Source organism: Mycteria americana, chromosome 2, assembly GCF_035582795.1.
Source record: "Mycteria americana isolate JAX WOST 10 ecotype Jacksonville Zoo and Gardens chromosome 2, USCA_MyAme_1.0, whole genome shotgun sequence".
Taxonomy (NCBI): Eukaryota; Metazoa; Chordata; class Aves; order Ciconiiformes; family Ciconiidae; genus Mycteria; species Mycteria americana.
The window spans coordinates 148,909,526-148,918,273 of NC_134366.1; positions in this window are offsets into that span (position 1 = coordinate 148,909,526).

Below are 8,748 nucleotides of genomic sequence, written 5' to 3' on the forward strand. Positions count from 1 at the left end.
GACTGTATCTGGTGACCACCATGCTCGGAGATGGATGGCTCCATGCAAGGATCCCACTGCCCTTTAGAGCTTCTGGTTCCCTGCAGTGCCAGTCAGAGTAATTTCAGGCTGAGGCCCACACTCATTTCTTACACCTGGTGGTAAATCCTTAGCCTTCTAAACATCATTTTCAAATCCCTCTACATCACTCTGTCAATTAGTCCCCTGCAATGGAAATCAGTGTTAGGTAACACCACTGCCTTCTCAAACTTCATCAATTGATGTGGTGTACACCTAACCCTTGACCGCGCTTGCTCACGACGATGCCCTCCATGCCTTCACTTTCCGGGGTGCCTCTTTGTCAGCTGGGGGTTCCCCCCCTGCTTCCACTCTGCACTTACTGGCTCCGCTTGAATCCCCAATGCAGCAAAGCTGATCAACCACCATGCCAAGAAAGCTTGGCAAGAACATCTGCAGTACTTCTCCTTGAAAGCCCTTAATTTTTCAGCTGACCGCTAAGTGTTGGAAGTCCTCAAACCACAGACCTACTTGCCACTGTTATCTGAACCTGTTTTCAGGTAAAGCACTGATGCACGCTGTGTTTTCTTGCCCAACACTGCAAGAGTCTAGGAAAGACTGTCTTGTTTCACTGCTTAACCCTTTTCTGTTTGCTCACACCCTCCTCATTTTCCTCCCCCATTAGTCATTATCCATGGTCATGACAGCTTTATAGTTAAACACGTCTTGAACCCCAGAGGGTAATGCCACAAGCTCCCATATTGACAAGCTAGGAATGGTCGTGTCATCGCCATCTGCCTGGGCCTTGCAGGTATGACCCAGGATCTGTGGGAGACCTGCACCTTCCTGGCCCAGCAGCTGTAGGCCAGGCAGGATACCCAAGTGCTCCTCAGAAGCAGACTCGGCCATAGGCTTAGGGCTTGTACGCGTTGGTGACTGCTCCTGATCAGCCTGTTTACCCTGCGCTAGTCACTCTCTTCCCTACCCTCCTTGCTTTTTAGGTTTCCTGACATTTTTGTGACTCCAGACTGAACCCCTGTGTTCCCTTTGGATGCACCATGCTCAAGGCTCATTGATGTTTTGAATCATGACCTGGCCCTCAACCATGGGCCTGCCTTGTCCACACTTTCACCCTGGCTTTGGTCCCAGCCTGTTTTGATACAAACCCTACTGCCTACTTCCATTACTTGTTTTCCTCCAGTTTCAGCTGGTCCACCCTACATCTGTGGTAACACGCATCAGTTGCAACATGTCTGCCTGCCTTTTCATGTCACCACCTTCTAAAGGCATAGTCATGCACCCTGAGAAACAGTAATGCCACTGGCAGGCTGATTATAGTCATTCTGCTGTGAGCATTGTATAACGACAAAAAATGGCAGAAGTAGAAGTGGCATAGGGAACAGCATGATGATGAACTGCTTTGTCTCCCATAAATGTTAGTTTTTCCAGGGATGTTTCTTGTGGAAATGTTTTATGGAAACACTTCTTTGTTAAGACTACCTCCAGTTAACTTTGCCACATGCAAATCTGCAGAGCTTAAGAGCATCTTCAGAATATATTGGAGTTGTATCTCATTTTATTCTGCCTGTCATATGCTCTGGTGGCAGCCTTCGATACCTCTTTGGGAGAGGGAAGCCCTGTTTTATACTATAGTGTGAGAAAGTGGGACTCCACAGTGGGTGTTGGCAAGAACTCAATTTTCAGGCAAATATTTTGGGCAGTTGCAGTGGTGATGGTGGGCAATTTCTGAAGAAAAGCCATAGGTCTTACTGTGGGAATTTAAAACTCTCTGGACCATGGTAAAACGCTGGTATGCAGTGCGGCAGAAAACTAGCAGAGTTTGTTTAAGACTCTCTGTGATATGAAAAGTACTGACACTGTTTGAATAGCCACAGGCCTGTCTGAGGGGCCGAGAGGCTTCCTAGCAGCAAATGAAAACACTGCAAAAGGAAATGAATGTGCTTTGTGCATATGCAGGCATGCACATCAAAGGCAGACTGAGGCTGGGTGATAGGCCCTTGCAAATCAAATAGGCTCTGGAGATTGCTAGTATCAATAACATTTAAATGTCCAGGGTATCTTTCACTCCAAATATTCTGGGAAAGTGGCTATTGTCACAGCTCTGCTGTGATAACACCTCCCTGAGCCCCTGGGAAAACAGCTCTTTCCACATCCCTGCAAACTGAACATCCTTTACATGGCACCCACCGAGTCACTCCGCGTCTCGGTGGCTCTGATCAAGCTCCTTCCCTCCCCACCATCAATGCTTTCCCAGGCAGGGCTCCCCTCCGGGGCGCTCTGCTGGGGTGGCCACTCCACCTTGGGCCACCGCACTACCACTTTTGGTCATTGCTGCTTATTCCAGGCGTTCACTTAGGCCATACAGAGTTGTCTTTGTTGTCAGAGCTGGGTACGTCATCCACGCGAACAGCGTGGAAGGAGTTGCTTGGTGGCTCCAGCCCTGCAGGTGAGCGGGAGGCAAGGTCTACCTGAGCCAGCAGCACTGTGGAAGCACCGGCATGAGCAAGCCAGCAGCCCAGCGAGGGCTCTCCAGGGGATGCCAGCAGCCCCACACAGGTGATAAAATTTCACGAGTTGACTTAAAAGGCATTTCTCAGCAGGTCTGACTTTTGCAGCTGAGGCATGCACCTCGCAGAGAAGACATCTCCTTTTGTAACTACAGCTTACAGCTTTCAGGAGCTAAGCCTTAAAAAAATGAGACAAGCACATGGGCTGATGTCTGCAAAGCAAACAAGTGACCAATGCAGAAGAGGCGCAGAGAGGGGACGTTGTAATGTGCCCTAACTTAGGGGGATTCAGAGTCCCACTGTCCCCAGGGCCACCCTCTCCTGCACCATCACAGAGCTCTGGAAAGGTAAGACACATTAGCAGGTGACAAACCTGCAAGCCCAACATCCAGGATGCTCCTAAAACACAAGGTATTTATAACTAAGTGACTTGTTAGTACAAAATGGTTTACTAATGCTTGAACCCACATAGCCAGAAGCATGAGCAAACACAGTCACCACCTATGGCTTTCCATGTGTCCCCTTCTCATTTCCATCTTATCTTAACTAATTAGGCATCATTCAGCTTTCTTTTGGCCTCAGCTCCCCTGATGTAAGCATTTAAGAAGATGCCCTATCTCTTATTCATTCACCATGTCTGCTAGCCCACACTGACAGCCTGACGTACACAGAAATAACAAACCCCTCTTAGCTGTGCCTCACTTGAAAGAAGTGCACTGTGCATCATGGAAAAAAAAGGAGCCCAGCAAAACACTTAATGACTGGGACCCAAGACAATAAACGTAAGGGTCTAAAAATTAGACTTGGCAAAAGGCATTGCAGATAAAATCAATAAGGAAAGGATAAGAATATATTAACACAAAATATTTCCTGGGGAAATGGAAAAAGTTTCATAAGAGTAGATTTTAACATTAACAGAGTTATCCAAAGGGCAAGAAAAAAATCTGTAGCCTTTCAGATGTTGGCCAAAAATGAAAGAAAAACAGGCACTTTCTCAGTCAGGTCTGGCAGCAGCAGCCACCAGCAAAAGGAGCTCAAGAGGGGTGGCAGCTGAAGTCCCCCGGCCTCTGAAGCCACTGGCACTTGCTGCCTCTAACCCTTCTGCGGCCACCAGACCCAGAAGGATGTATGGGCATCCTGAAGTTCAGCGACCTTCTTCCAGGTAGGAAAGACAGTGGTGGTTCAGGGGAGCTGCACAGCCTTCAGGCATGGCCACTCATACAGGTCTTCAACAGGGACTCGGAGTATGCTTCTGCTCTCATTCTTTGGCATGTCTTGCTTGGTGCTGCCTTCTCCTTCCTTCTGCCCTCTGACGCTCTCCCACCATCACCTCTTCTGGTAACCCTTCACTGTCTAGATTGAATGTGTGAAAGTAACGCAGCACCAGCTATGCCAGACCCTATGTCTTGTTGGTCTGCTCAGCCAGCTGGGACAAGTTGGTTTTGAAAGTTTTCTTGAGTTGTAACTCAGGTAAATCAAGTCAGTAAATCTTTACTGGCTCCACTCTAGTACTGCTAGTCCTCCACTGCCTTCCCACGATGGCCTTTCAGTGCTGAGTGAGGACAGACAAGTCACTTTGCTGGGAAGGGACAAGCAGCGCAGGTGAGCTCGCTGCACTGTGCAGAGGGGTGCAATAAACCCTCCGTGAGTCTCACCTGGGGAAATGTCCTGTGGGCTCAGTTGTTGTGTCACTTCAGCTTTGCCAAGCAAAAGAGATAATTCAAATGTTGGAAATGCAATGCTGCAATGAAGACCTCAGGGTGTGAAATCTTTGTAGAGGCTGTTTCTGGCAGGTGGAGAAACAACAGAAGGTGTGCCTATGCCGACTGTTAGCAACCGGACACCAACCCCAGCTCTTTACCTGGCGATGGGATTATTGCACCAGAGAGCACCCCTGGTTTCAAGCTTCCAGCTTCTATTCTTCCTGCTCAGTTCTGAGAACCAGGAATGATGTGCTAGACCTACACTTCCCTAGAGGACTTGCAAGTGAAATATTAGTCCTGAGGAGCAGTGCACTGGAAGAAGAGGTTGTGGAAACACATTTCTTGACCATATTCAGCATTAACATATGTCTTATGGAATGGTTCAGGAATGGCAAGATGAATCCACTTATGATACTGATATCATAACCGGATGAACTGGATGTAAGTATGCATGCAGCTCATGGCAATAATAGTTGTCATCTTCCCAGCTGCAAACGCATGACACTTCTTCCCCTTGAGCTCATCTGTGGCATAATATCGTTTTGCAATTGTACTCATTGCCTATCTCTGGCCCCCAAGCTGTAAACAGAACAGGCTCAAGTAGTTCATCTCCCCACACCATACAATCTTTCGCTATCAGTGGAGGAACATGCTGTTCAGCAACGAGTTCAAAGATTTGCTGCTGGTTTGCTTTTAATCTTCTGTTTTGCTTTTGGAACACGCAATTAAAAAACTGGAAGTGTTTTTCCTGGCTTAGGATCCTTGGTACAATGATGCTGTCCATCTTTCTGAGTGTTTCCATGGTATTTTACTGCACTAATGGATGCTCGTGTACATCGCTGTAATCCTTTGGTTGCAGGCTCTGGTGCCTCCCTTCTCTACGCTCCATCCATAGAGGACGTTCCCCTGCTGTTGCAGCAACCTGTAGCTCTAGGGCTTTGTCTTGTAATTTAAGCTGTAAATTTCTGGGTCCTCTGTTCAAGGCCCACAGCCAACAGGGAAGGAGGACTTCTCTGAGGGGGTGAATGCCATTGAAATAATGTTTAGAGACTGGGCACAAGATCTCTGGTGTCCAGAACAAGTGGTAACTCCATGGATTATGTTGTTCCTTGCTCTAGTTTGCACAAGCAATTAGCTAATTTCAGCTCCCAGTTGTGGCAAATCTGTACAGTCTTCTCAAACTCCTAGTGAGGTGCATCTAGGATTAGCTGCTACACAGAAGGAATGGGAGAGCATCCATCCTCTTTCAGCCAAAACCTGTTCCCTTTTACAGGTCAGCTTCCTAATCCTGTCTAAGTGCCTTCTGTGCTCCTCCACACGATGCTTGCCTACCCCAAGAGCACAGCTCACTACAGAGCTGTTTTACAGGTGAAGACACACTTCTCCATGCGTTCCCCAGGTACAGATGTCCCACGCTGTCTGGAGGGAGTCTGTCCCTCTGCTAGTGCCAGTGGCTCCAGGCAGCCGGGCGGCACCACAGCCGGCACCACAGCAGCCACGCTGCTGGCAGGCAGCCCTCCCCACCCATCGCCATGCCACTGGGGCTGCCTCATCTTTATCCTCATCAACAGGCAAAGCAGTAGCTATGCGTGGTGGATACGGCCTTGTGCATTTGATCGTGTGAGCAGAGTTGATGAACTATATTTCAAAATGAGGGTTAAGGACACTTTTTTTTCTCAAGAGCTGCCGTTCTGTGGCATTCGTTCTATAAACGCAGATAAAAATCTTGTTCGTACTTTTCAAGTTTGTATTTACAAAAGAGTTGAAAAATAGGCATAATGACAGTTTAATTAATGTATGTCATTAATCCTGGAGATAATCAAGCCCCTGATAAGTCTCTAATCTTGTAAAAAAGAATTAGAAAACACTGAAACATCTTTTGCTATCTGTGAAACTTGTAATGAGATGTTGCATGCTTGGAGGAAGAGCCATGGCAAGGAACAGCACCAAAGGACATATTCTCAGCAGATTTCATCACTGGACTTCTTGTGTGTTATTGTTCTTGGCAGAAAGGTTGTAACTGGAGTCCAAAGTCATCAACACTGTTTTCAAAATTTGTCCCTCTGCTATCAATGTATAAGGTTGTTCTAATAATTTGCGTCTATAAAGTAGGAGAGCTTTAGCTTCTCTGCCATTTTCCTTTAAGTGTCACACACTTAAAGCACTAATTCAGTTTTAATACTTGCAGACCTTACTAGTTTCTTCATAGTGAATTGTGGATCTATGCAAATCATGCTGGTATGCCATACCTATTATTCAAGCATAAAAAATGAATATAAGCCACTATTTCAAAGTCGTTAAAAAAAAAAAAGTGGCCAACTTCAGAGAACTATTTTTTGGAGGTTTGTGCTAAATTCTGTTTTCAGTGCTGTCTACGTCTTTACACTTTTACGTGTAAAGTGCAGTTTATGTGTTGTTAGTTCTTACCAAGAAGTGTCAGTGAAACTACTTTGAAGGGTGCAGTCACTACCAGACATTGACAGGAATTTGGGGAGCTCAAAAAGAAGTGCTCATCCTTTAAAACTTGAATTCAGAGCAAAGTGTAACGTACAAGGGCAAAACGTCCTAGTACCTGCTGCTCCTGCGAGGACCTGGGAACAAGCTGAGGCTGGTGGGAAGCATGGTGGGAAGGAACAATAATAAGTATTGCTTCTCTTCCTCTCCAGAGACCCAAAGAAAACCGAATTTGTCCTCTGGAAAGGAGGCCAGGAGCAGCAGTCTGCTGCGGGGGGAGGGTTAAGGCTGGGTGAGAGCTTTTGTCTGGCTCCCAAAGAGATTGAACCACTGGAGGAGCCAGAGCAGGACGGGGTTAAATAAACCCCTGGAGGGCTGGGGGGGAATTCCTGGCAGGCAGACAGGCAGGAGGAGGGTGAAGAAACTGAGAATATTTATGGCAGGGTTGGAAATGGTTTTTTTCTTTCCTTTTTTTTTTTTTTTTTTAGGGTAGGACTAATGCACGGTACAAGTAGCACTAAGAAGCGCCTGGTGCCCCAGCTGCAGGTTAGCTAGTGGCTGCATTGCTTAGGTAATGCCCATGCGAGCATGAACATGACACATCCCTCGAGTGCAGGGGACTTTGGGCAAGTGGGGTGGGGAAGGGGGTGCAGGTCGGCGGTGGGGTGAGGTGGTCAGGGTGCTGCGGGCCCCGGCTGTGCTCTGCTGCAGGCAGAGGGGTCATTGCAGCAGCAAGGGAAAACGTGCTCAGCCCCTAGAGATGCTCACCCAGGGCAGCCATCGCAGAGGGAGCACCCCGAGGCGGTTTCATTCCGACCTCTCCTACCACACACGAACCACTTTTTGTAGATTATTGCCTGCAGGAGGCGTGAGCCTTGATGCACCGAGAATGAAAGTCTTCAAGACTGAAGACTTTCAGGGAGGGACTTTTTTGTTTGTCCTGGAAACTGTGCTATCCACTGGTCTAAGGGTGGCTGGGCAGTGAATTACCCCATGAGATACAAGAAATTGTGGCAATGTGTCCGTAAACTGAGGAGAGTGATACGGTCCTGCTATCAAACCAGCCATGACTGTAGGTAAATAAGACAAGAAATTTTTGACCAGTCTGCAGAAAAGAAATTGTTGAAAATAGGAGATGCGTTTGGGTAAAATCAGCAAACAGAAAGACAGGTCAGGGAGATAAAGCAAAGTGGAACTTCTGCACATTTTCCCCGTCTTCAGATAAAGCTGTATTGGTATACACAAGTACAATGACTCTTGAACTTTGGCTCCTTTATTTATAAAACAATATACTAATCCCAATCCCTGGATACACTGACGTAACTGAATGTCATACTTTCCAAATATAATGGATTGCATTCCCATCATAAAATAAATACATTCCAGCAGTGAGCCCCACAGCACATAACAGAGCTCCAACAGCTGGGGAAGCTGGGGTAAGAGGTACAACAATTGGGTTGTGTCGCTGAAGCCCAAAAGCAAAGTTTGTGCTGGCAGCATTCTAGGAAAACCTATTATAATGCAATGCTACCAAAAAAGTGCTCTTTTCTTTCTAGTTCTGTGCTGCATGCAAAAGCTATTAAAAAAATCCTGCGTAAACAAACATACTCTTTTCCATATGACCTTTTCTTCAGTATTTTCAAAAGTATATTGTCTTTTCAGTTTAACACAATATTTGTCAGCTTTTATTTATAGCTTAAAAGAAAAGTCTCCCTCAAACTGTCACCAAAAATGCCCTTCTATAGGCATGCTGTCAGAAGAAAGGCTTTCCTTCTCTGAGTGTAATCCTGGGCTCGAATACATTTTACTGAAACCAAGATACAAGTGCCTCCGGCAATCATTGCATCTTGAATCAGCCGGACATGTATCACTCCAGCCTGAGCGCCATTTTTAGTCTGTATTATTTGAAAGTGAGGGTTAAATACAACAGATAACCAAGCAGCAATGGTTTGCTTTCATGCGCTCGCTCTCTTTTTTTTTTAATAGAATAAGCAGACACTAAAACCTTTAAAGAACATTTTTATTCTTATCTAATGTATAGGGGGCAAGAACAATATTTGCAGCAG